General features: G+C 32.1%; 1 long non-coding RNA gene across 3 annotated transcripts; it reads right to left on the bottom strand.

Annotated features, from left to right (window-relative positions):
- Positions 1-18,102: 18,102 nt before the first annotated feature.
- LOC113710294 (uncharacterized) lies at positions 18,103-21,764 on the bottom strand. 3 transcript variants are annotated; one of them, XR_003452839.2, is made up of 5 exons: positions 21,595-21,764; positions 20,901-21,114; positions 20,642-20,685; positions 19,906-19,966; positions 18,103-18,806 (listed from the first exon to the last, which is right to left on the bottom strand). It is a non-coding gene; the product is annotated as an uncharacterized lncRNA (long non-coding RNA). The 3 variants fall into 3 exon arrangements; XR_011821375.1 differs by having other exon boundaries at positions 18,103-19,966; positions 20,886-21,114; XR_011821374.1 differs by having other exon boundaries at positions 18,103-19,966; positions 21,595-21,763.
- Between the last annotated feature and the right edge of the window lie 2,610 nt (positions 21,765-24,374).

Here is a 24,374-nt window from a genome sequence, read left to right as displayed (position 1 = left end):
GGGTTGGAGCCAATGCTAATGGATATGAAAAAATATAACACGCGTTAGTGAGTCAATACTCGATACTAACGGTGATAAAGGACACGTTAGTGGGTTAGACCCGATGCTAACGGATATGAAAAAAATAACACACGTTAGTGAGTCAATACTCGATGCTAACGGTGATAAATGACACGTTAGTGGGTTAGACCGGATGCTAACGGATATGAAAAGATATAACACACGTTAGTGAGTCAATACTCAATACTAACGGTGATAAAGGACACGTTAATGGGTTAGACCTGATGCTAACGGATATGAAAAAAATAACACACGTTAGTGAGTCAATACTCGATGCTAAAGGACACGTTAGTAGGTTAGACCCGATTTTAATGAATATGAAAAGATATAACACACGTTAGTGAGTCAATACTCGACGCTAACGGTAATAAAGGACACGTTAGGGGGTTGAACCCAATGCTAACGAATATGAAAAAGAAAACATAACATACGTTAGTGAGTCAATACTCGATGCTAACGGTCATAAAAGACACGTTAGTGGGTTGAACCAAATGCTAACGAATATGAAAAAGATATAACACACGTTAGCGAGTTAATACTCGATACTAACGGATATGAAAAAATATAACACACGTTAGTGAGTCAATACTCGATGCTAACGGTGATAAAAGATGCGTTTGTACATGAAAAAGTTCTTGAATACTTACCTAAAAAAAAAACCTTTTCAAAAAAAATTGCCCCAATTTGAATCAATATTGTACAATCGATCATTTGCAGTGTGATATTGTTGCTCCTCCTTAAGGCCATGATTTGCACTTCCTCTTCTATTTGAACCATGAGTATTCAATTATTGGGCGGCATTTCATGACTTTACAAAAAATAATTTTCTCCAGTTTTGCTGTGTGAAATAATCAAAATAATGCCACCACTATTCGATCCGTCCGACTTTTGAGAAATGTTTAAACATGAGTATTTTATTGTTTTTCCCTCGATGCTGTGAAGCCAACCTTGATCTGTGAACTATGTCAAGTTTCGTTAACTTCCAACGCTAATAAAGTATGACATTTGGTATCCAAGTAATTTCGATATATTATAGGGGTTGTCATTTGATAAATCTAAAGAAATAAATGAAACCATGAAACAGATGAAACAAATATTATATTTACACAACACTGATGAAAATCTCAGTAACATGAAAACAATCCTTTATTTTGAAAGAAAATTATTTAAGAGAAATGATCCTGTAAACTTGAAAATTTATACGGATAAACCCAGACACTTTGGATATCATTCTTCCGGAGTTCAATGCTTGGCAACAGAACCATGATGTGAAGAGAAATTCCAATGAACAGAGTCTCCAACCATTCCATTCCAAGCTTATTTTTCCTTATAAAACCCTACCTTAGCGCCCTTTCGGGTTTTCACTAAAACCACCACGCCACCTTTTTATTTTCTTTCTTATTTTTCCATTTTTCCATTTTTCTTTTTCTTTTTCTTTTCTCTTCTTTCTTTTTTTTTCTAAGGTGCCCTTTCGGGTTTTCACCTGATGAACAAATCTCGCCGATACTTTTTCTCAATTCAGAAACGTGTTTTAAGAAATGATGGCATTAGTGCGACAAGCCCTCCCTTGCAAAATGGGTGAAGATGTATTGACATCACTTACCATGTGATTTAGAAAATTTCCTTAAAAGAGGTGACGCAAAGAACAGAAGCCAGGACTTTCGCTTTTGTAATGGGGTTTGGTAGGGTGCTAAGAAAAGGTTAAAGCTTGAAGGCGGATTTCCAAAAGTGGTTTAAATTATCTGAGATCGCATTGTTGCACTAACCCTATTTTTAGGGTTAAACCAAAACTTGCCCCAATTTAATCTCAATTGAGATTCTCTTATCTTTCATTTTCTCTTCATTCCATTCATCTTTTGAAATTTTAAAATTTGCCCCAGTCTATTTTAACTGAGATTTTCTTTTGTTCATTTCCTTTTGTTCTTCTATCATTTTTCATCTCTTGAAACTTTTCTTTTCTCTCCTCTCTTTTTCAACTCAAACTTGCCCCAGTGTGGAGTTTGCGATTCTCAGGGGTTGCCAAACGAAGTAATTTATTCTAAAGGTTCAAATGGGATAACTAGAGATAAAATATCTAACTGAAAAGGAAGAAGGCCTGACTTTCATTCTATTCTTCGCATTAACCCTAAAAGGAAACTTGTATTTATCAGATGAAGAAATTCTTACACATATCCGAATTGATCGGCTAAAGGAAAAATTGTCCATCCATTACTGCTAGAACAAGTGCCTCCCAGGCAATACTTTTTTGGACAATAAAAGAACCTTGCCAATTTGAGGCTAGCCTGCCCTCAGCCTCCTCTTTGCACTGGCAAAATCAATTTTAACATTTTATCTCCTTTTTCGAATAGTCGTGGCTTGCTCTTCTTATTGTGCCACTTTTTCTACTTTTCATTCAAATGAATGCTAATTTTATTCCCTTGACATTGACCCTAGTTCGGCTCGAGTTTCTCTTTATACCATTCAGGCCTTTTTAAAATATTTTCGAATGTCTTCTCATTACTCCTTTCATTTTGAAATTCCAACTTACATTCGTGAGATATTGCTACCATCAAACTTCGGAACAGGGATGTCCAAAAGGGTCAGAGGATTTTATTCTTGGCCATCTGAAAAGAATGCGTAAGTAACATAGTATATATAAAACTGTACATTTTATTGAATTTCAAAATAAAGATCAAACTTAACAGTATGTTACTTGTTAAATAAGATGTGTCTTCAAAAGTCACTTGATTGAAAACTATTTACAAAAAATATAGTTAAACAAAATATACACGCATGATTTTCATGGATTTGAATCAAAGACAATTCCCCACATTTACCGAAACTCCCTTCAAGAGGGAGGGATCTCACTAGTTCAGCCCCTTCCAGAATTTTCAACTTTCCTCATTGGGACTAAATGCCTTAAAAGTGGTGTCCCTGTTTTCAGGAAAAGGATTCGTACTTGAACTCGGTCCTTGTTCTTTCTTTTCCCCTAACACTATATCTCCTATTTCGATCATGTCTTGGATCTTATGCTTCAATGCCCTACAATTATTAGTGGAATGCCCGGGAGTTTCAGAATGATAAGCGCAGACAGCCTGAGGATCATAATCACGGGGAAATCCTTAACGATAGATTTTGGGAGGCATTGTACCAATCTTCTCTGCGATTTTGAGTTGTTCGTACAATTGATCAATGGGTTGGCCTAGATTAGTGAAGGTTCGATATGGGGTGGGGTTTCGAATTTTACGATTTAAAGGATAGGTTCGGTTACTTGGTTGAGCAAGTCTTGGATTATAAGGAGGGCGAGATCGAGTTTGAAAATTGGGTTGAAAAATTGGGACAGGTAGTATAGGTCGGTTTGCATAGTTTGGTTGAGGTCGAGAGTGGCTGACAGGGCATGGGTTTGGATAATATGGGTAAGGATATGAGTAGGTAGGTTGACTAGCAGGTAAGGGATTATGCTGAACACTACTGTTGCTACCAGCAACCAACTGATCAATCATACGCCGTTGTGCGGTCACCTCCATACTCAGCTCATTGAATGTATTTAGTACTTCGCTCAGTTGAGCTCTTAGATTCGCCAAGTCAGTTGATGATGTCGTTACAGGCCTATCGGACGATTCCAGGTGCGTACTCATGTTTACACGATTTCTCAAAACCCGACCACGAGATCGTGTGATGATGGGGTTTCTTCTTGTAGCTATGTTTGTAATGATCTAAAAATTTAGAAAAATCCTTTTTAGATTCCCCTTTGATTAACTGCTGCCAAAGGAAAAGAAAGAAAAAGAAAAAGACACGAGTTAGTATATATTGAGGTAATTTGGATGCATGTCCTATTGGGGGACCCTTTTTGTGCCAATGGTAGGCCTAACATGAAAATTCAATCCTCTAGGTTAGGCACATACAATACCTGATGAATCCGACCAACTTATTGAGTGAAAAATAATTTGAAAAATTTGGCCAATTGGAATGAAAAGAGACATTTTTTCTAAAAATGAGGACAAAATTCGAATGAATTGCTTGTTTTGATCGACACATAAAATGATGTGTGAAAGAGCCTACTGTTGACAGGATTGCAACGTTTCGACTAGGTTATTCAGTGAACCTTAGATCGAAACCCTAAAAGAGGATAAACGGGTCAAACGGATCGGATGAAATTGATGATTTATCTAAAAATTTGATTGGATCACCCTAAAAAAGGATAAATTGGTCAAATGAATGATTTATTCAAAAATGACTAGATTGTCTTAAAAATGAATGAATTGATAAAATGAATTGGATGAATTTCATGATTTATTCAAAATTGGTTAAATCACCCTAAAAATGGGTAAACTGGCCAAACAGATTATTTGAAATTGATAATTTATTCAAAATTGACCAGATTGACATAAAAATGAATAAACTGGTCAAATGAATTGAATGAAATTGATGATTTATTCAAAATTAACCGGATTGGCGTAGAAATAAATAAATGGATAAAATGGGTTGGATGAAATGAAAAAATTGATCAAATAGATTGTATGAAATTGAAGGTATATAAAAATCGATTGAATTGTCTGTCCACTGGTAATTTCAAAAAATCATTACAATGCACTAGTCTATGAGTCTTTTAAAATCAAGATTTGGTCTCGATCTATTTATCGTCTCAACAATGAGAAATTATTTGTGAATTTCTTCAAATTAATGTCCTTTACGCAAGGGAGTTTTACCAACTATATTAAAATGGCGAAAAGTTGATTATTAGATACTCATATTCTAATATGCAAAAAATTGCTTTACCGTCTTCAAAAAGATCGGATCCTACCTTACCTCGTGCACTACCTTTGGATGGTACAAAAAATATAGACGTGCCAGTCTCATTGGATTACATATCCGAGACACAAGGCGGTGAGATCCCCTAAATGGCATTCCCTCTAAGGTTTATGCATGATGCCAATTTTATCAAAGCAATTAAATATGCAACGAAAGCATGACTTAACGGGACCCTTTGTATATCAGGGTGGGCCTAAAATAATATGCAATTATTAACCTATAAATGCAATACATCAAAATCTTAAACATGCAATAACCTATCTAAAATGGTAGGTTCTAGAAGAGGATCATGTCAAATCTCTTATTTCCTAATGTTCGTGAATGCAATAGATGAGAAAACAAGGAAATGTTAGATAACAGATAACACATAATACGTTAGGCAATTAGATGATACAAAAGTAAAAAGAAAATTAAAGAAAGAGGGGTAGAATCTCTCCCTTCGTGCCTAGTATCCCTAGTTGGGTATAGTCGACTCTAACCTAGGTAATCTAATCATGGATGCATGAGGTTGGAGCTCACTAATGCATCTAGACTCGATAAGCTCAGGTCCCCAAGAGGCCTTTTGTCGATGGGTCGAGCGATTCCCCAAACACCGCTACGCACACATCGACATCGTGTCACGGCTACGTGTTTGAGTGAATCTATCAAATAATCCTCAACCTTCGACCATAAGCAGAAGGCTATCAACCCAAAGTTTAAAGCAGAAAATTGAGTGACCCCTCATATCATGCTACGCACATATCGTGTCACGATCACATGTCCAAGTTGGTCGCCTAATCCTAATAGGGTGGAGTGGCGTGACAAGCCACTAAAAGTAAAAAAGAAATGAGGGATATTAAGTAAAGCGTATGCACGTATGAAGTGCTCCTATCGAAGGGAAGGATCGAATACCATAGAATGCGGGCGACGGTTCTAGGGTGGCTAACCCCCCTCCCAAAATGCAAGAGCAATACATCTAAGTAAATAAAAGGAAATAAACACATCATTTATCACCACATACGGATATCGAGACGATTTGTACGTGTGAAATGCAAGAAAATCCTAAAAAAGGAAAAATGCAACACTAAACCTCTAAATGTGATATATGAAAAGGTTAAAAAAAGAAAAAAATTGACTAAATCAAATTTGCTCGGACTCTCTAAGTCCCCAGTGGAGTTGCCAGATGTCGCGCCCCATTTTTAAAAAAATAAAAATAAATAATTAGTTTTAGAAAAAATGAGTTTTGATTTAATTTTTGATTGGAAAATGATTTTTGATTTAAAAAGAAAATGGGCCTAAATGGGACTTGTAATGCGACGATTTGGGTCCAACTTATAGTTTAAAAAGAGTTTTTGAAATAAAAATCGGAGTCGCCACTTGGTATTCAGTTAAGGTGTACCAAATCACCTAAAAAATGATTTTTTCAAAGAAAAAAGTAGAAAAACCCCTTTTAAACGACTCATAATCTACGTAAATCAAAGAAAAAGGTTCGGGAGTCACATTTGAAGAAAGGGAAGGCAAGGATAAAAATTCGAGACACCTTTTCGACCTAGCCAAGACTAGTTGCGTGATTTAGTCAAAAATTTTCTTATTTTTAACTTAAAGATTTATCACATTTGGATGTATTATATGGATGCAAACCCTAGATCTAAGAGGGTGTCGGGGGGTCGGAATTTCTCTTCAAAACTTAATTAGTACCAACCACATTAATTGTGACGCCCAATAAAGACTTTTTGAAGAGGTCACGAATAATGCAAAAATATGAGATTCCAAGAAAAGAAAAGGAAAATAATAAGGATAATTATAATGATACAAATATACATGTCCTAAAGGAATACATCATGTCGGGTATGGAGGACTAATGTTCGTGACTCAATTTTCCCTTTAGCAGAGGGAATATGAGCGTGCTAAGGTTAAAAAGCCAAACTCGTCCATATCCCATACTCAAGGGGTTGTTTTCCTAATCTAATCAAGCAAATGTACTAATCTATCTCTAATTTTCTCTATATGAAATGCAAATCTAGTGTCATGTCTCATACATAAGATTATATAAACAAAATTATGAAAATAAGGGATATGGATATAAGAGGGGATATATAAGGGAAATGTGAAAAAAATACATATATATATAGGGGGAGTATTTATATATAAAGGGGGAATTATTAGATCGGGAATATAAGTAAAAAAAAAAAAGGAGACATGCAAAAAAATGATAAAAGACCCTAGGATATGCATGAGATGAAGTGTTTTTATCACACAATCATGATCTAACGCTCGAAGGGCTCCTAAGGGTCTAGCGTTGGACTAGCCCTTATTTCTACTTTCTCACTAGCGTTGGACTAGTGAGAAATCAGACAAGGGAACCACAACTACCGTTGGACTAGTGTGGTATCGAGAAATGGATCACAACTAGCGTTGAACTAGTGTGATAACACGTTACATTAATTATAACTAAATTAATCATGTAAAACTTAATAAAAACATATAACCACATAATATCACATAAACACATAACACATAATCATGATATCTAGATGCAAGGCCCTAAGAAAGCGGTAACACATAGTACGTAAGCATGTAAATCACACCAAACAACTAAAGCAAACAAGCCCTAACTATTACATTAGGAGGGGCCCTACTACAATCTAAAAGGGGAAATAAAATAAATAATTAAAATAAATACCTAACTATTACAATTGTGGCATTTAATTGCCTTCCCAAATAATTACAAATTAAATTTAAATAAATATACAAAAATTAAAACAAATAAAGCAAATAAATAAATAAATAAAATGAACACATTCAAAAGGCATGCAATTAAGCACAAAAAGTCACATAGGAACACATAAGGTCAAATAAATTAGAAAATAAGGGGTAGAGTGTACCTCTCTTGAGTTGATGTTCTAATGGGACGAGTTACTTATTTACCCTCCAAAATAATAAAAAGGGGTCAATGTATCATTTTAATTAACAATTAATTACGTGAAACGAAAATTAAACATGAAATGAAAATTAAACACAAAATGAAATCACTTAACGTATTTTATAAAAGAAATCATCTATATGCAAGAAATTAGAGCGGAAAAGAACCTAATTAAAATAATTAAGAAGTTCTAAGATGAGGTACTAAAATTAGTGACTCAAAATGGAATCTACCAAAATCAAATGCTAGACTTTACAAAAGAGGAGTTGAAACCTATTCATTATATTTAAACAACAAATTATCCAAAATTCTACTAAAAAACCAAATCGAAAATCATAAATCTATTAACAAATATTAAACCTTTAAAACATCACACAAATTCAATAAAATCAATCCAAAGTCTACATTAAGTCATGTTAAAGAAAGAAGTAACATGTTAGAGGGACCAAATCAATTAGTTTTTCCAATTTTATAGGCCATAGTAGCGTTAGACATCAATTAAGGGGTTAAAGTATAATTTCTTGAACATTTTTCATGCAAAAATGCATGCAAAGCTACCAATGAACAACCTTCTGCAACAACAAAAAAAACTTTCAGCATGCTAAAGTGATTCCTCCGTGATTTCATCTGCAAATTTTCCGCAGCTCTCGGACAAGATAAAATTTAGTTTGAAAGTGCTTTCTTTCTTTTTCGTAGGCGATAACAGTGGAATGAAATGAAGATGATTTCTACTCCTCGCAATAGGTAGCAGCTCCAATGGCTCCTTCGTCCCTTTAAGAACAGCACTCGACCAGAATTTTCTCTTCTTCTACCTTGCTCTCTTGCTCACTCTCACGGTCTCCTCCTCTCACTTTTCTCAGTCTCGCCTCCAGACGTCACTCCCGTTTCTTTCTTAGCCTTCTCTGTTTTTCTCTCTACCTCGGCTCTCCCTCACTCTGTATCTTCCTCTCAGCCGTCACACTCCCTTTTTCCCCCTCCAAAAATTTTTTTTTTTAGCTGTCACTCTATCTCACCTTCAGCCATCACCAGATTCTCCTCCCTTAAACCCTCTCATTTTGTAGCTTTATATAGGCGTTCAAAACCTAACATCTACGGTGCAGACTTGCTGCATTTTCCCTTGATGATTTCTAAGCCATTAGATGGCCCTTGTTTCTCATGAAATTGAAGCTCATAGATGAAGGCCAGATGGTCTGTACTAACACAATCTAACGGAGCAAAAAATGAGAGAAATTGGTGGTGAAAACTGGAAAAAAAATGCGGAAGTCATGTTGCTTGGTTAGCTGCTCGTACGAAGCTAAGTGGGAAGCAGCGCGCGTGCCATACTTCCTTTGCTCCAGCCCCTTTTTTTTTATAACTTAATTACCAACAAAAATAAGGAAATGATTTTCTTAACAACAAATTGAAATAAAACAAAAGCAACAAAAGTCAAATAAATGCTAAAAATAAATTTTGAATTTGATTGATGATTTTTCCTTTTATTTTTAACTAAAATTTCAATTAATTTAAGATAAACAAACAACAAATTTTCATAAATTAAAGCATATTTTGTGGACAATTTTCTTTTTTTGACAAAAATTTTAATATTAAAAATGTCTAAAAATAAAAATTAAGCGATTAATTAAGCAAGAAATGAATAATAAATACATTTAATCGATAAAAATAAAATTAAAAAAAATTGTATCCAAAATGCTAAAGAAATGTCTAAAATAAAATCATGAGATTAATAAGTAAAACTAGCTAATTATTAATAACAAAAACTAAAATAATAATAAATAAATCTAAATTAAAATTTGGTTTCTACAAGCATAATTGCTATTGAATGATAATGTTAATCATGTATGAGCAGTCAATTGATCCCTATTTTGGTTTGTTTTGGGTAGGTTAACTATATCAAAAAAAGATTGGATAAAACCTATTAACTATTAGGTAAGACATATAAAGCAAGAAAACTTTAAAATGCGTTTATTGGAGAAAAGACATTTTTTACTGCTAATGCCTTCCTCGAAAAAATGATCTCATTCTTCGACAAATCAAACCAAGGAAAAAGTTGGTATCTCACTTTTGAAAAAAAAATTCAGAGAAGGTGAATTCCAGAAAATTCAATGGGGTGGACAAAAAAGTTTGGTATCTCTCCTTTGAAAAAAGAAAATTCCGAGAGGGTGAATTCTAGAAAAATCAAGGGGATGAAATTTTTTTTTTTTCTGATTCTAATGAAAGAGGATTTATTCAAACAAAATCCTAAGTGAGGAGTCTGGTTCTCTTTCATCTTCGAGCAAGGATAGACAATGTATAGCGAAAGCCAAATTGATTCTTTTCTTGTATAGAAAGATAACAAATATTATCCAGTATTGGGCTAAACATTACCCTGCAAAAAATTGATATGATCACTATTATCTTACGACTATTCACCTTTCAGGCATCCTCCCTAATTAGCTTTATAACCTGTGCTATGCACTAGAATTATAAGTTTTTAAAAAAATAAAAATATAATAGTTAAAAAATTATCTAATCCTTACAATGAAAATGCAAAAATTTAGAGCATATGAAATTTTTGTAAAAACATATAAATATTATTTCTTATCTAAATTTGTGATTATGCTTGAAAGATATAAGCGTATTTTTTCTAACATTTAAGTTTTAACATTATTTTCAACAATTGTAACTATGATTCTATTCAGGAGCCTTGTACATATACCTAAAAATATGTATACTTGTTTCATTTTATTTAAACATATGGACGCACTTGATCAAATTTGTTGAAATCACAATAAAAAGCAAAATCTATTGTAATTTATTAAAATTTTCTATAAAAGGTAGCTAATATAAATTTGTTTAGATAATTTTTTAATTTAGAAAATAAGAAGTCAAGAATAAGATGAATATTTGAAATATTAAATTAGATTATTTTATTATAATAATTTGACAATCTACATAATTTCAAACTCTTCTACTATCTCGTTATGTTTATAAATATTTTTTAATTTTTTAAAGTAGGGATTAAGGCAAAGTAAGAGTTTAAGAACTAGGGAAGGAAAAGGGAATTTGAATGCAAGAACAATAAATCCTACAACCTCTATCTTAGCCACTAGACTGCGTTTGTAAACATGCTTATGTAAATATTTAACAGTCTCATAATAGGAGATGTACTTGCTTGCCCCATAATCTGATAGTATCTTTTGCAAATTATGCTTAATTTCAATGTATGTTACATAATTTTTTTTTTTTTTCATAACTTGAACTCGTAGAGAGATTATCATTCTTCATCTTTTTCAGCCAAAGCTAAAGCTGCCCATCATTATAGCACAAAAAAATAACATTACAAATTTGCCAAAAGAAAAAGAAACATCATATTTTAAATTTTCAGTATATGATACTTTTAAGTGATTATGATACAACTAAATTATGAAAGATAATTAACACCTCAAAATTCATATTTGAAATACTAATGATTGTACTTTTATCTTATGATGTTATGGTTTCTTTGAAATACGTATAGACTTTGAGAAAAGAAATAAAAGAAATGTGGAAGTTTTTCTTAAACTTACAAAATATTAAAAAAAAAAAAAAAAAGCCATTGATAGCAATCTACATGGAAGCCCATCTAAACATAGTGGTAAAATCACTCTATCTAATCTCCAAAAGGTATGCAAATACCTATTAACCTCGTAAAAGGCTAACATAAAAAAAACATGAAAAAGAATATTGAGGTTTTTTTTGGGTCTTTTTGAATATGTGAATAAAAATTACACTGAAACATATAATTATTAAATATTATGCATATTGACCGTAAACTTGAGTTCATTATAAAACTTGTAAATATAAATTAAAATTTTTATATATAATTGTTAAATTTTTTGAAGCATTCAAAAAATATATATATATGTATAACACATACCATACTTTTAGTATTATAAAACTCATAGAATTTCTAGACTGATAAATATGTAGATTAGGGAGGCTTATTGATAAGTTAGTTTAACTATGGTTTTACTATCCGTAGGAAACGTTAAAGTGAATTTTACTTAGTAACAAATAATAGGCTTTTTGATAAGTTAGTTTAACCAAACTTTTTGCTATGGAAGCTATGGAATTTAAAATTTTGAACTAAACTAATAGATAAGCATTAAATAACATTAATCTAACTTGTTAAAGAATAAATAATCCAAAAAAATTGAAAAATATAACTTAACATATTGTCAATGTAACACGATTATAAAGTAATTTTGGTGAGTAAAATATAAAAATAAAAATTCAATACAAAAGTACAAAAACACCAAATTTAGTTATTTTTCATATGAATTTTGAATTGAATAATTTCAAATTTTCAAGGGAGAAGTTGAATCCATATTCAACCCCCAAATTGACGAGTTAAAATTTGATATTTGAAAGGCATGCATCTCAAGTTTGTTTTGTTGTGCATTTTGAATCGGTTAAAACTACATGAATGATGTAGCTAATTATGTTCATATATTAAGTTAAGGTAATGGAACTAATTCAATTTGAAACCTATCTACACGAGTCTGTATTCTTTTTTTTTTTTCGAAGGAACATCTGTCTGTCTTAAGCCTGCATTAATTCGACTCGCCCGGAGAGTTGTCCCGTATCTTTTCCTAAGCTTTTACTATTAAAAAGGGGCTTAGAATCATGATGAGTCAACTTACACCATGGTCATATTTGCACATAGGTTGAATGGTTAGACTAAGGAGGTAAATGGGTAGGGTTTTGGGTTGGGTAATCACTAAATTGAGAATCGGATTTACTAATTTCTTTTTCTTTTTTTTAATTTAGATTCATACTCTAATGGTTTGAAAAGAAAACCCAGTCTCAAACCCATTCCCAATGAGCGTCCATTGGTTGTTCTTAAGTGTGCCATTAAAACTGCAAATCTCAAAGGAAAATCATTTAAAACGTGCCTCACATTTCATCTAATGAATTTTTTTGTCATTTACTTTTTAAAATGGCATTTTACGTTCCTTATAAAATTAAGTCCCTAAAATTTGGTTCCAATATATATTTTTAACCATTTCTTACCCTAAATTCATTACATGACCCATGATCATTTTTTGAGGGGGCAAAAAGTTAGATCCCGTTTATGGTTAATCACATGATCCAATCCATATTTATTTTTGTCTCTAAAAAAGTAGGATTTGACCTAAACCTTATTCATTTTTTTCTTAAAAAGTGGGATCTGATGTAATTCATATTTATTTTTACTATTAAAAAAATGGGATCTCACGTTTTTGTACATAAAAAATAACTGCATTTGAATTATATATGTGGTAATTTCATATTAAAAAGCGGTTAGAAACTTAGGTTGAGACTAAAATTTACTATCTTGAATTTGTAAAGGGTACAAAATTAATATTTTAAAAGTGAAGTACTACAAAAATTGTTTGGTAAAATATGAGAGACATTTTGAATAATTTTCTCAACTTTAATTATTTGTAAGTCACTAATTTTCTAAATATATTTTTAAATACTAATATAATTGATAATTTACAAATTTCAAATACCGCCTAAATAATCTAAATAAGTAGATGGAATTAAGAGGATTTCAAATCCTTCACCCAATCTCTCAATCCAAACATTGCACTAAAGTATTTCAATATTTGGTAATTATTTGTCAGCCCCTACCGGTAAAAAGAAAAAGATAACCAATATATTCACACCTGAAATTTGTGGAACAAGTTCCTGTTTCTCATCCAGGCGTCTTCATGCACATAAATTTTTGTGCCTATATATTAATTTACGCGGATTGTAGGCATGGGTACTCAAATAATGATTCGTACTTTTTGTTCTTTATTTTTTGGGATTTAAATGGATTTGAAACAGGCAAAGAAATAACCTCTGAGACGTGACCAGTCATAAGCTACGACGAAAATGATATACTGTATTCGTTCCATTTTAATAGGTTTGTTTTTTTTTTTTTTACACAGTTTGAGAAAAGTTAATTAATTGTATCGAAAGAATAAATCTAACTCGCTATCTTTATAAAATACCTTTACATTAAATGAAATATGACTAATTAACTTTGCATTAAATAAGTTAGCTTATATTCGGTAACAATTTACATTAAATAAGCATATTTTTAAAAAAATTATAAGATAATTACATTATTCAGATGAAAACTGAACTATAATTTGGGACGAACGAAAAAACAAAAATAAACCTATCAAACTGGGGCGAAGAAAGTAACAAGACGCCACAAAAACGACCTACATGAGTTTTGTTTGATTGAAGAAATGGATAGAGTGGGACGACCAATACGTGAAAGATGGTGTTTTTAACTTGCTGGATTCAATAAACGCCAATTCGTTCATTGAATTCATTCTTATCCAAGTTAAGTGCATCCACCACTCGTAAGTCAACTGATTTGCTTTCTTTTTCAATGGGAATCCTCACTACATGATCTCGAAAGCTTCAATTATCAACTGAAAACTACACTTTCCTACCAATAACATTTTCACAATGGTTCATCCTGCTTCCCATTTTCTTATGGATGGAATTGAACCCGCACCTTTCTCGTTGTTTTCGTTTCAGCCAAAATTTTTCTTCGAGTAGAAACTGGTTGGACCACCTCATCACCCTAGTGATAAATAAATAGCTAAAATACATCACGATTTTATACCTTATATACATATGTAGAAAACCAAAATACGTACATTCTGGTTGGAAATTTCATATAAATTCGATCAATTTCATTTCCTACAAAAGCAAGTAAATCCAAATTCCAAACACTCTCTCTGTAATATACATGTCATGATCTTGAATAATGATTTTTGTCCGTCTGAGTCATCCGAATTGATGTACACACCTCTTATTTGCATTGCCTCCGAGTTATCTCATTACTTTTTGTCAGACTTTTTTCTTAATGATGAAGTTTCAAATTCATTTTGTTCACATCGGCCATTTTAATTATTGAATGAATGATATCTTAAATGATGTCGAACAAATTTCAGCTTAAGGTTCTTGATCATTAATGAAGAGTAATCTAATTATGCCTATGCTTAATATCCTGTTAATGCCCCTTTAGACGAAGTTGCACCTAATTATCAACTTCAGTCCTTTGATTTGCAATTGCAATCCTTCGCTTGGTGGTCCTTTGCTTTTTTCTTTTTCTGCGGCTAGTTGGGAAGGTGATATCCCCAATTAATGATGTAATAAAGGTTTGGTTTCGAGGCAGCAACAATAGTTATTAAATCCAACCCGACAAGGAATTCAGCAGAGGGATCGAATTACTGGATCATTGGTTCAATCAGCAGGTCACTAGTTGAGCCAGTGGATACTAAGTTAATATTTATAAATAAAAAGCAGCAATTTTGATATATGTAAAATGTCTAATAAAGTGCTTGTAAATACTAGCTGTTATACTTAAAAAGATAGATGATGAACATATAAATATTAATAGAAGATTTAAGTTCATTGTATCATTTCATTTTTGTTTAAAAGTAAAATTAGTTTTTAACTACTAAAATATTATCAATTTGAAAGTTAAAAGGCTTAATTGTATAATAAAAAAGTAAACAAGTTTATTTTTAAAAATATCAAATAAAAACTAAACAAGTGGTAAATTCTTATATATATCTAAATGAAGATTCAATGTACAACTCTTACAAAAAGAGAGAGTGTGTGTGTATGTGTATCCTTATATTATATAAGAATGAGTTGTGATTAAAAGAGGTTTGAATTTCAACCGTATGGATAGGGATTTTTTGAGAATATGAAATGTTGCACAGTATTTTTAAAATTTTTTGGTACAATTGAGAACAGCATGTCTTTAGGTATATTTACCAAAATGCCCTCATTTTGATACATTTAAATCTTTGATTTATGGAGACATTTGGGTATTTCTAGAATATGGAATTATTTTGCAACTGTTTTTGCATCGAGTACAACTCATATAAGTTTATGTATTAGTATAATTATTAAAATGGTGTTACAGACACATTTAATTGAAGTGCAGCTTTTGTTGTGCAATTAACACAAAAACAAATTAACACGTTGTGCAATTAACACGTTGCCATCACTAGTCATTGGAGAATATTCCTCTATTTGAAACAACTTTTGTCTGCTCTTTGATGATTTTCAACTGACACTTGTAGGGGTCTTTCAACAATGATAAAATTGTAATAGCATTGATAAAACAAAGTATACAAGTGTGTATTACAATTAGAATGTACTATTATACCTTTGTCATATTTGATGACTATTTCTTTTCACAGTGTACTATTATTTGTTCAATGAAAAATCCTCTCTAACCACATGCACCAAACAAAGGGGTTTGAATTTCAACCATATGGATAGAAATTTTTTGGGAATGCGGAATGTCGTGTAATTTTTTAAAAATTTTTGATACAACTGAGGGTAGCATGTGTTTAGGTATATTTATCGAAATGTCTTCATTTTGGTACATTTAAAACTTTTGTTGGTATAATTACTGAAATAATGTTATAGACACATTTAATTGAAATGTTTTTCATACAATATATCAAATATTTTAAAAATATTTATAGTAAAAGTTTTTCATATAGACTACCATAGTAAAATTTTTCAAAAATATCTCAAAAAACAACTAATAAAAAATACTGTCATAGTTATTTTAAAAAAGTCTCCTACTCGAGTATACCACATTCGGACCTAATTTCAATTTCAATATAATTTTGTTCTTATACGAGGATCGTGGAGTGGATCGAGAAAACGGGTCCTAGAGTTTCACAGTCTAAATTACTTAAGTCAGATATGGAGCACCCAGCATTTTTATCCATTTGGTATATGACTAATGTAATTCTATCATTAATGCAGATGGCAGATTTAATAAAAATGATGATGTTTTTAATTAAAAGAAAAAAAAAGGTAGGATAAGTATTGAAAAGCGTATAAATGAGATTGGTCTAAATTGGCGATTAGGAACCACAAACAAACAGAGAAACAAATTATTTTAGCGGGTACTTTGTAAGGCCAAACTGAAATACAAACTTATCACGTAACCATGAGAGTCACGTTTATTTTTTGTTTTTCCTTTCTGTCGTGAGAAGCAAGTTGAGACACGTCTCAACTTATTCCATCCTAGTATATATATATATATATATATATACTAGGAGGTTATCGGCTGTGCTAAGCACAGCCTAGGCCCCCTATAATCTGTTATCATATATTTTCATATAAGATAAGATTAACAGTAATGTTTGTGAAATAGCATTCTTAAAATTATAAATTACCAATCAAGTATGCAGCTAACAATATGAGACTAAACAAAACAAAAAAATCATTAGCATTGCAAAAGATAAGAGAAGATGACAAAAGATTGGCAAGTAGTTTGACAAACAGTTTAACATCTTCAAGTGCAAGTTTAGTCTTACAGAGATAGGAGATGACTTGCTAAATACTTAATATAAAGTGCGATCATAGGCTGCAATTACAAAAGATCACATATTGAGATCCATTAAGGTGCACAAAAGAACAAGTGGTTAATTGATCACAGCCAACGCCCATTGAGATTAATTGATTGCTGTCAAGAAACAAGGAAAATTTATAAAACAATATGAAAAGGGAATTTGTTGTTTAATGGAAAGAAAGTTAAATATCTATAAATGAATGAACATATGCAAGATGTTCATTCTAAATTGTAATGATAATATAAATTTTTTTTTCAATATAGCATGACATTGCTAAATCCCAAAAAAAAAAACAGGTACACTGGATTTTGAAAATAGTAAAACAATAAAGGAAAATGTTTAAAAAAAGATTTAGTGGTTAAGGTGTCGATTTGCAAAATATATATTAGCATAAAATAATTTGGGCTCTTTGTAATTAAGATGGTGCTATCAAAGATATTCGTCATGTGCATGTGTAGATGGTGGAAGAAGTGTACTAAGAAAAATTTGAAATTAACTAACATTTTTTTGTAATTATGTTCATATCAGTGTGGTACGCACAGCCAATGCCTATTGAGATGTATTGATTGGTGCCAAAAAAGGTGGAAAATTTAGTTGTAGAAGAAACGTAAAGGAGAAGAGTTTATAAAGCAATATGAAAAGGGATTTTTTGTTGAATGTGATAAAATAGTTCATTTTAATAAGTAGTCAATGGGAAGAAAAGTATTTTATTGAAATATGGCTGAAAGCTAAGTAAAGATATCAAAAATTTATTTAAAAGTTGTTTGCTTTTTAAACATTATACATTTTCAATTTGACAAAAACTGTGGCCACATTTCCCAAAAAGTTAAATATCTATAAATGAATGAATATATGTAAGCTATTCATTCTAAATTGTGAAGAATAAATAATAATAATGTTTAGTTAGTAATGTTGGCAAGAATGAAAATTAGTGAAAATGCGTACAATCAAATGGAAGCATAAAACGGAACTATATTATACAGGCATATTAGTGAAAATTAGTAATGCTGGAAAGAAGTTCTAATTATACAGGCATTCTAAACACGAAAAGTAGACAAGTTTAATTTTAATCTTGAATGTTTAGGTTGTGGAAGTTGAGCTGATAAACGCCAAGACATCACAAAATAGCATTCTTTAAATCTCCATCATCATCTTGGACGTGCAAACATAGTACAGCAGAACCCATTTGATGTACATTATTTTCTTGGACGTGGAAGTTCAGCTTATTTCTGCTCGGCTGCAATTTGCTTGTTTCATTGGAGGAAGTTTGTTCAGCTGCTAAAGTTTGGCTTATTTCACCTCGGCTGACATTGGTGAAACGTTTTACTAAGTCACTTTTGGTCAAATGCAAAAGTACATTATTCTTTTACTTCCCGCACGTGACCTTGCTTTCTGTTTCCTTTATTTGGTAGTGCATTGGTCTTCAGACTCTTCACAGGAAATCAGGAACGGCTCCACCAACCCAACCACTCCAGTCTCGAGACGTCCTCTCCCTTTGTTACTTGCTCCCAACTTTTCAGTGATAGTACCGGATACCCTTTTCTCCACTGCTTTCATTAGCCATCCGACTCCCTCTCTCTTAACCCTTACTTTCTCTTACTTCTCGTCTTCTTCCTCATTTTTTTCTTCAACAATTGTGGCAGCAAAAGCTGACCAAACTTCTCAATCAAGTGTTAGAACACGCTTGAACACAATCACAGGCATATAAGTAGAAGATAAAGATAAACAAATCACTGAACCTTCCCCTTAATGCTTGCCAATTCTCCCCCTTCAGTTAGAAAATTACACAAAGAACTTGCATGCATAACCAATAATAAAACAAAATGTTTCCATAGTTTACAATCAATGCCAAAGTAACGCAATAGTTTCATTAGAAATGATTTGATCTTTTTTATTTGATAAAAACTTAAGACTATTCCTAAACTCATTTTATTCCTAAGCACATTTATTTTGTTATAGCTATGTCACCTTAAGTTGAATAACAATTTTCATTCTCAAGGTGAATTGTGAAAAATCTTTGGAAAATTAAAAGAAAGTCACCACCAGAAAATAGAACAGTACCTAACATGTTTAAGAAAACAATAGAAATAAAAGCATTCTTAAGAAAATAATAGAAGTCAAAATGCTTAAATCCAAACAACACTTCTGCCTTATAGAAAGAGAAAATTCCACCATTCATTTCACAAGCACAAAATGAGATTTATCATTAATTTTTTGAAGTCAAGCATCCCATGAAATTATCATCAAAAGTCAAGCCCTTCTAGGCTGTAAACAATTCCAGTCAACAACTTACATATTGGAAGGTTTACAAATTGAAAGAAATCTATTGCAAGCAAATACATGAAAAGGGATTAAAGATTAAAAAAAAATAAAACAAGATTTGCCCCAGTGGAATGAACCACTTATTATTTGCAAGCATCAAATGCAAAGCATTATCTATTGTCTTCATTCAAATGAATTCATTGAAATTAACAAATATGCAACTCGGCAAACTAAAATCGAAAACCCAATTATTAGCAAATACATCAATGTCAATGATTTTAATAATCAGTGCACAAGTTGAGACTTGAAAATTTAGAAGAAAGAGTCCTATTTCGTATCACTTAGAACATAGTTAACATACTACCAAAAACATATAATTAAATACAAATTCCTGATAATACATAGTTGCAGTGGACAAACAAAACACATACATGTTGTAAAAAGCCCACAATTTCTTGATAACTATTAAAGAACAAAAAGTATGACAGAAAGTACCTTAACTAACCACCGAATGTTAGATAACAAATCTTAATGTTCGTCAGCTCAGTATAGAGACCTGACAATACACATTGAATTAGGGAAATTGGAAAAAAGAGATTAAAAAAAGGTAAAATCATCTATTGAATGTACGTGATAAATGAGGTGGAAAGAAAAAGCCATCTTAAAAGGCAATAATACATATTATTGAGGAAATTTGGTGTCTCCATAATGAAAAAAAAAAGAGTTCTGAGAACAAAAAATTTCTTTTACTTTCCTGCAAACAATTCAATGAGGTTGTCCATGTTATCCTTTTTTTTTAAGGTTTTGTAGTCTAGAAACATAAGAGAGAATATCAAGAGATGGAATGATTCATGACTTAACAAAGTAGAGGAGGAAAGGACCTATTTTTTTCCCCCAAAGATAGCTTTGAAAAATTAATTTGCAAATCTTGATCAATTCCTAAGATCATCAAAAAAAAAACAATTTGCAAATTTCAATAATAGGAAGCCTACAAGTGAACATAAATACTAAAGTCACAACCTATTACCCTCAATCTTAGTAAGTATGGAACTCGTAAATTGTTACATCCCTAAAAGCTAATGAGCAAAAAAATACAATTTATTGTCTCATGAAATTCAATCGAGTAAAATAATAAGAGTTGAAAGAGGAAATTTTATACAAATAACTATACAATGAAATTACTAATTTGTAAGGTGGTTTAAAAAACATAGGGAAAGAAAAGAAGGCTTACCTCTCTGTCGAGAACATAGATCTCATGAAACTTGTCATAGAAACCTGAAACAAGAGTAAACTATAATGTACATATAAATACTAACGATAAAAAAGAAAACAAAAGACAATCATGTACAAAAAAAATTTCCAAGATTGCACTTGAAGGGAACATATATCTAAATTTTCAACTACACATCCAAAAATAAATCCAGAAAGCCAATATATACAGAAAGATATTTATTTTTAAAAGAAATCAAATTTACTGTAATTTCTGCAACCTTCCCTCAGACCATATACCCGACAATCCATCAAAGCCCATAAAGAGAAAGAGATCATCATCATGGTTTCGTCTCGGAATCCAAGTTCCATAGCATCAGAAAGAGAAGTTGCTGATAATCTTCAACCGACTGGAAATGATCAAAAGCAGGAGCTTGATGCTGGAGGCCTCTTTGTCCTCAAATCTAAAGGTAAGTTGTTCTCTTGCTTGCCACCCTTATAAGAAAAAAATTTTTTTTTGGTAAATATCAGAAATTTTCATTTGTTCCTCTTTTCTTGCTTTCCTTTATTTATTTGTTCTTTTCTTCTTACCCATTTCATTAAAGCCCATCAACGTATATTCACCTTTGACTAAACGCCGTCGATGAAATAGACATGCATGATTGATGATTATCATAATAAATCTTTAAATTTCAAGAAAGAGGTGCTTTTCGGCAGTAAATTTTGTTATTTTTTTTCCACTTTTAGACCTATCTATGCTTCTTCAAGATAGGAGGTGGTGTTGCTATGAGCTCTTTTCTGCATTAATAATGCAGTAATTCCCGCATACAAATACAATGGATCAATATACATCACCGGGAAAAAATTTACATCACAAATATATACATATTATATGTTAAAATTCGACTGGTAAACCCTCCAAAAAATCCAAAAGGCTAAAGAAGTCTTGATGATGAGAAAGAAAAAGAGTCTTACCTTGTTGTTCTTGTTGTTGCTCTCGGCCAGAATCAAAAACAAAAAAAAAACCAAAGAAAAGAAAAGAGGAAGAAGATGAGAGAAATTAGAAGAGTGAGACTGATGATGAAGAAAGGAGAGGACAAATGGGCATTTCTGACTCCTCGGTCTCCACCCCACCAGGTAATCACGATAAGGTTAAGGGAAAGAACAATAAAAGGGCACAAATATGGTTAAAATTACAAGAAAGCCCAACCAAACATTAATAAACGGACACACAAATCTCCAAATTTACGGGCAAAACCGGACCACCAAGGGCATTATAGAGAAAAAAAATGCAAAGTCAATATCAGAAAATTCAGGAGCCACAAATTTCACCTTTATGCCACGTTGGAAAGACCAAAATACCCCATGGAGCCATGCGAATTACCATCGAGACCAGCCCATTGTCAGCACATTTGCTCCAATGTGAAGCCTATAAACAAAGCAAAAGAAAAAGCTCCAAATTCATCCATTGTGCCATGTGTCAGCAACTTCAGCAAAACACTAAACCCCCCATTCTTCATATATACAAGGTAGATATATTTGTCCTATAATGATTCACAATCTGATAGAATTGTCTAACATACAACATCAATTCGATTCTCATCTATGTTCCATGACAGAGGGAATGAAGGAGGTGAAGTACCTTCGAAGTACTATTCTTGCATCACATGCACAAATTAACTCGGAATCTGGAAGATCTTGGTATTTCCATTGAATATGGTTAATAATCTTGATTTTGATCAAGATGAGATGATTGGGAGGTAATGGTTCGTGTTTTCTGGTGATAAACACTTTAATTAGTCGAAAGAAAGACGATGATATACTGTTACCAGCTCTACCCGGATGACGTCACCCAACCCAATAGAATGACGTCATGGGTTGAGTGACGTCATTCTATTGGGTTGGGTGACGTCATCTGGGTAGAGCTGGTAACTGTATATCATCGTCTTCCTTTCGACTAATTAAAGTGTTTATCACCAGAAAACACAAGACCCATTACCTCCCAATCATCTCATCTTGATTTATACTTTGTTTCAAAGACAAAAAACCACAATTGTTAAAAACATGGGGGGTCGATTGAAAAATCGAACCGGTTCCTAGTTGAATCAGTGGATGAAATGAGTTTGACTGGATCAACTTTTTGTTTCGGTCAAACTAAGGACTCGATCCGACCTAATGCTCAAGTCACTAGGACGACTCGTTTAACTATAGCTGAACCCACCCAACCCACCCACTAATTTGAGAGGTTGGATTGGGTAATTTGGGTGTTGGGTCAATATTGGGTTGGGTAATAAAAATTCAAATATATTTTGGGCGGTTTGGGCATTTGTGTTGGGCACCCATTACCCAACTTAAATTTAAAAAACAAATAAAGAAATTAAATTCAAGTAATATAACTCTTGTTTCCGGCAACTTCAATGAGCCCAAAACTTCTTGTCTTGTTTGGCAGCAAATAATATCAAAACAGCTCTTGGTATAATCCCCTTGTCACATATCGATACCAGTCAAGAACCATGGATTCACTAAAAATAGTTCCTGATATAATAATCCCTTTGTCACGTAACAATAGTAGATTTTTTTTTGAAAAAACAATACTGGTTAAGAACAACGGATTCCATTATATGTTGCGATTTAATATGTACCTATATCAATATTGCTATATTGAATGAAGTATCAATACGGAATTCTAAAGTTAGAATCCAAAGCTGAGTACTCGAAAAATAGAGAATGGTTATAAAGTGGATCATAGATTAACTTTTCCTCTATAATTATAAAGTAGGACATCTTCTCCTTTATTTTATCATTTTTTTAAAATTTTTAGAAAAATGTAGGACCGAAGGCATTAGAATGTGCTTTATTGGTGACTGGTGGATGGTTGAGTTGTCATTGGACCTGTTTTAATGTTGTGTTAATTTTCCCAAAAATTTTCAAATGAATTGGATAGTGATATTTGAACTAATTGGTTGAGAATTATATCTCTCTCATCAAAATTTCAGTTTAATTAAGGCGTGATTGGATCTTTTATGATATTTGAAATATGTATGGTATGGCAAATGCTAAATCAAGTAACAAGACTTGGAAAATCGTATACTGGTATACCATTTTTTCATGCTATATCCAACTTGGACCAAATTTATTTTAGTGTGAGAAAATGTGTTTACGTTTGCAAAAAAAAAAATTTGTATGTAAAAATGTATTTGAGAGAATTTATGTATCAAAATCTATTAATTAATATATTGGGTCATATTTGGGTTATGGGTTTGAGATGACCCAATATGACCCAACCCAAAATTAACCCAATTTAAAGTTGGGCGGGTTGGGTATAACTCATTTATATAAAAGCCTAACATCAACCAGCCCAAAACCCGCCTAACCCGCCCAATTGCCAGGTATACGTTTAACCATTGGGTCCGGTCAAAATTAATAACCAATTCAACACATTCTTGTTTTTTACTCCACTTGTCTAAGACTAACTATTAAAAAAAAAGTCAAAGTGAAAAGCAAAAGTAGGCACACCACGCGAGGCGAATTACTCTCTTTGTCCCACTTTGATTGTCTTTTATTTTTTGTTCACGTAATTTAAGAAAAATTAAATAATTTTATTAAAAAGGTAAATCTAGCTTAATATTTTTCTAAAATACTCCTACATTAATATTAGGAGTATCACTAATCACTACATCTTTCTATTAATTACAACAACAATAATGACGGTATATTGCACAATTCAAGACATGTATCAAAGTAATTATTAGTGA

Source organism: Coffea arabica, chromosome 9e (assembly GCF_036785885.1).
Source record: "Coffea arabica cultivar ET-39 chromosome 9e, Coffea Arabica ET-39 HiFi, whole genome shotgun sequence".
In the NCBI taxonomy this organism is placed as follows: domain Eukaryota; kingdom Viridiplantae; phylum Streptophyta; class Magnoliopsida; order Gentianales; family Rubiaceae; genus Coffea; species Coffea arabica.
Note: the sequence above shows the minus strand (reverse complement) of the source record. Positions and strands in the feature narration are given on the sequence as shown.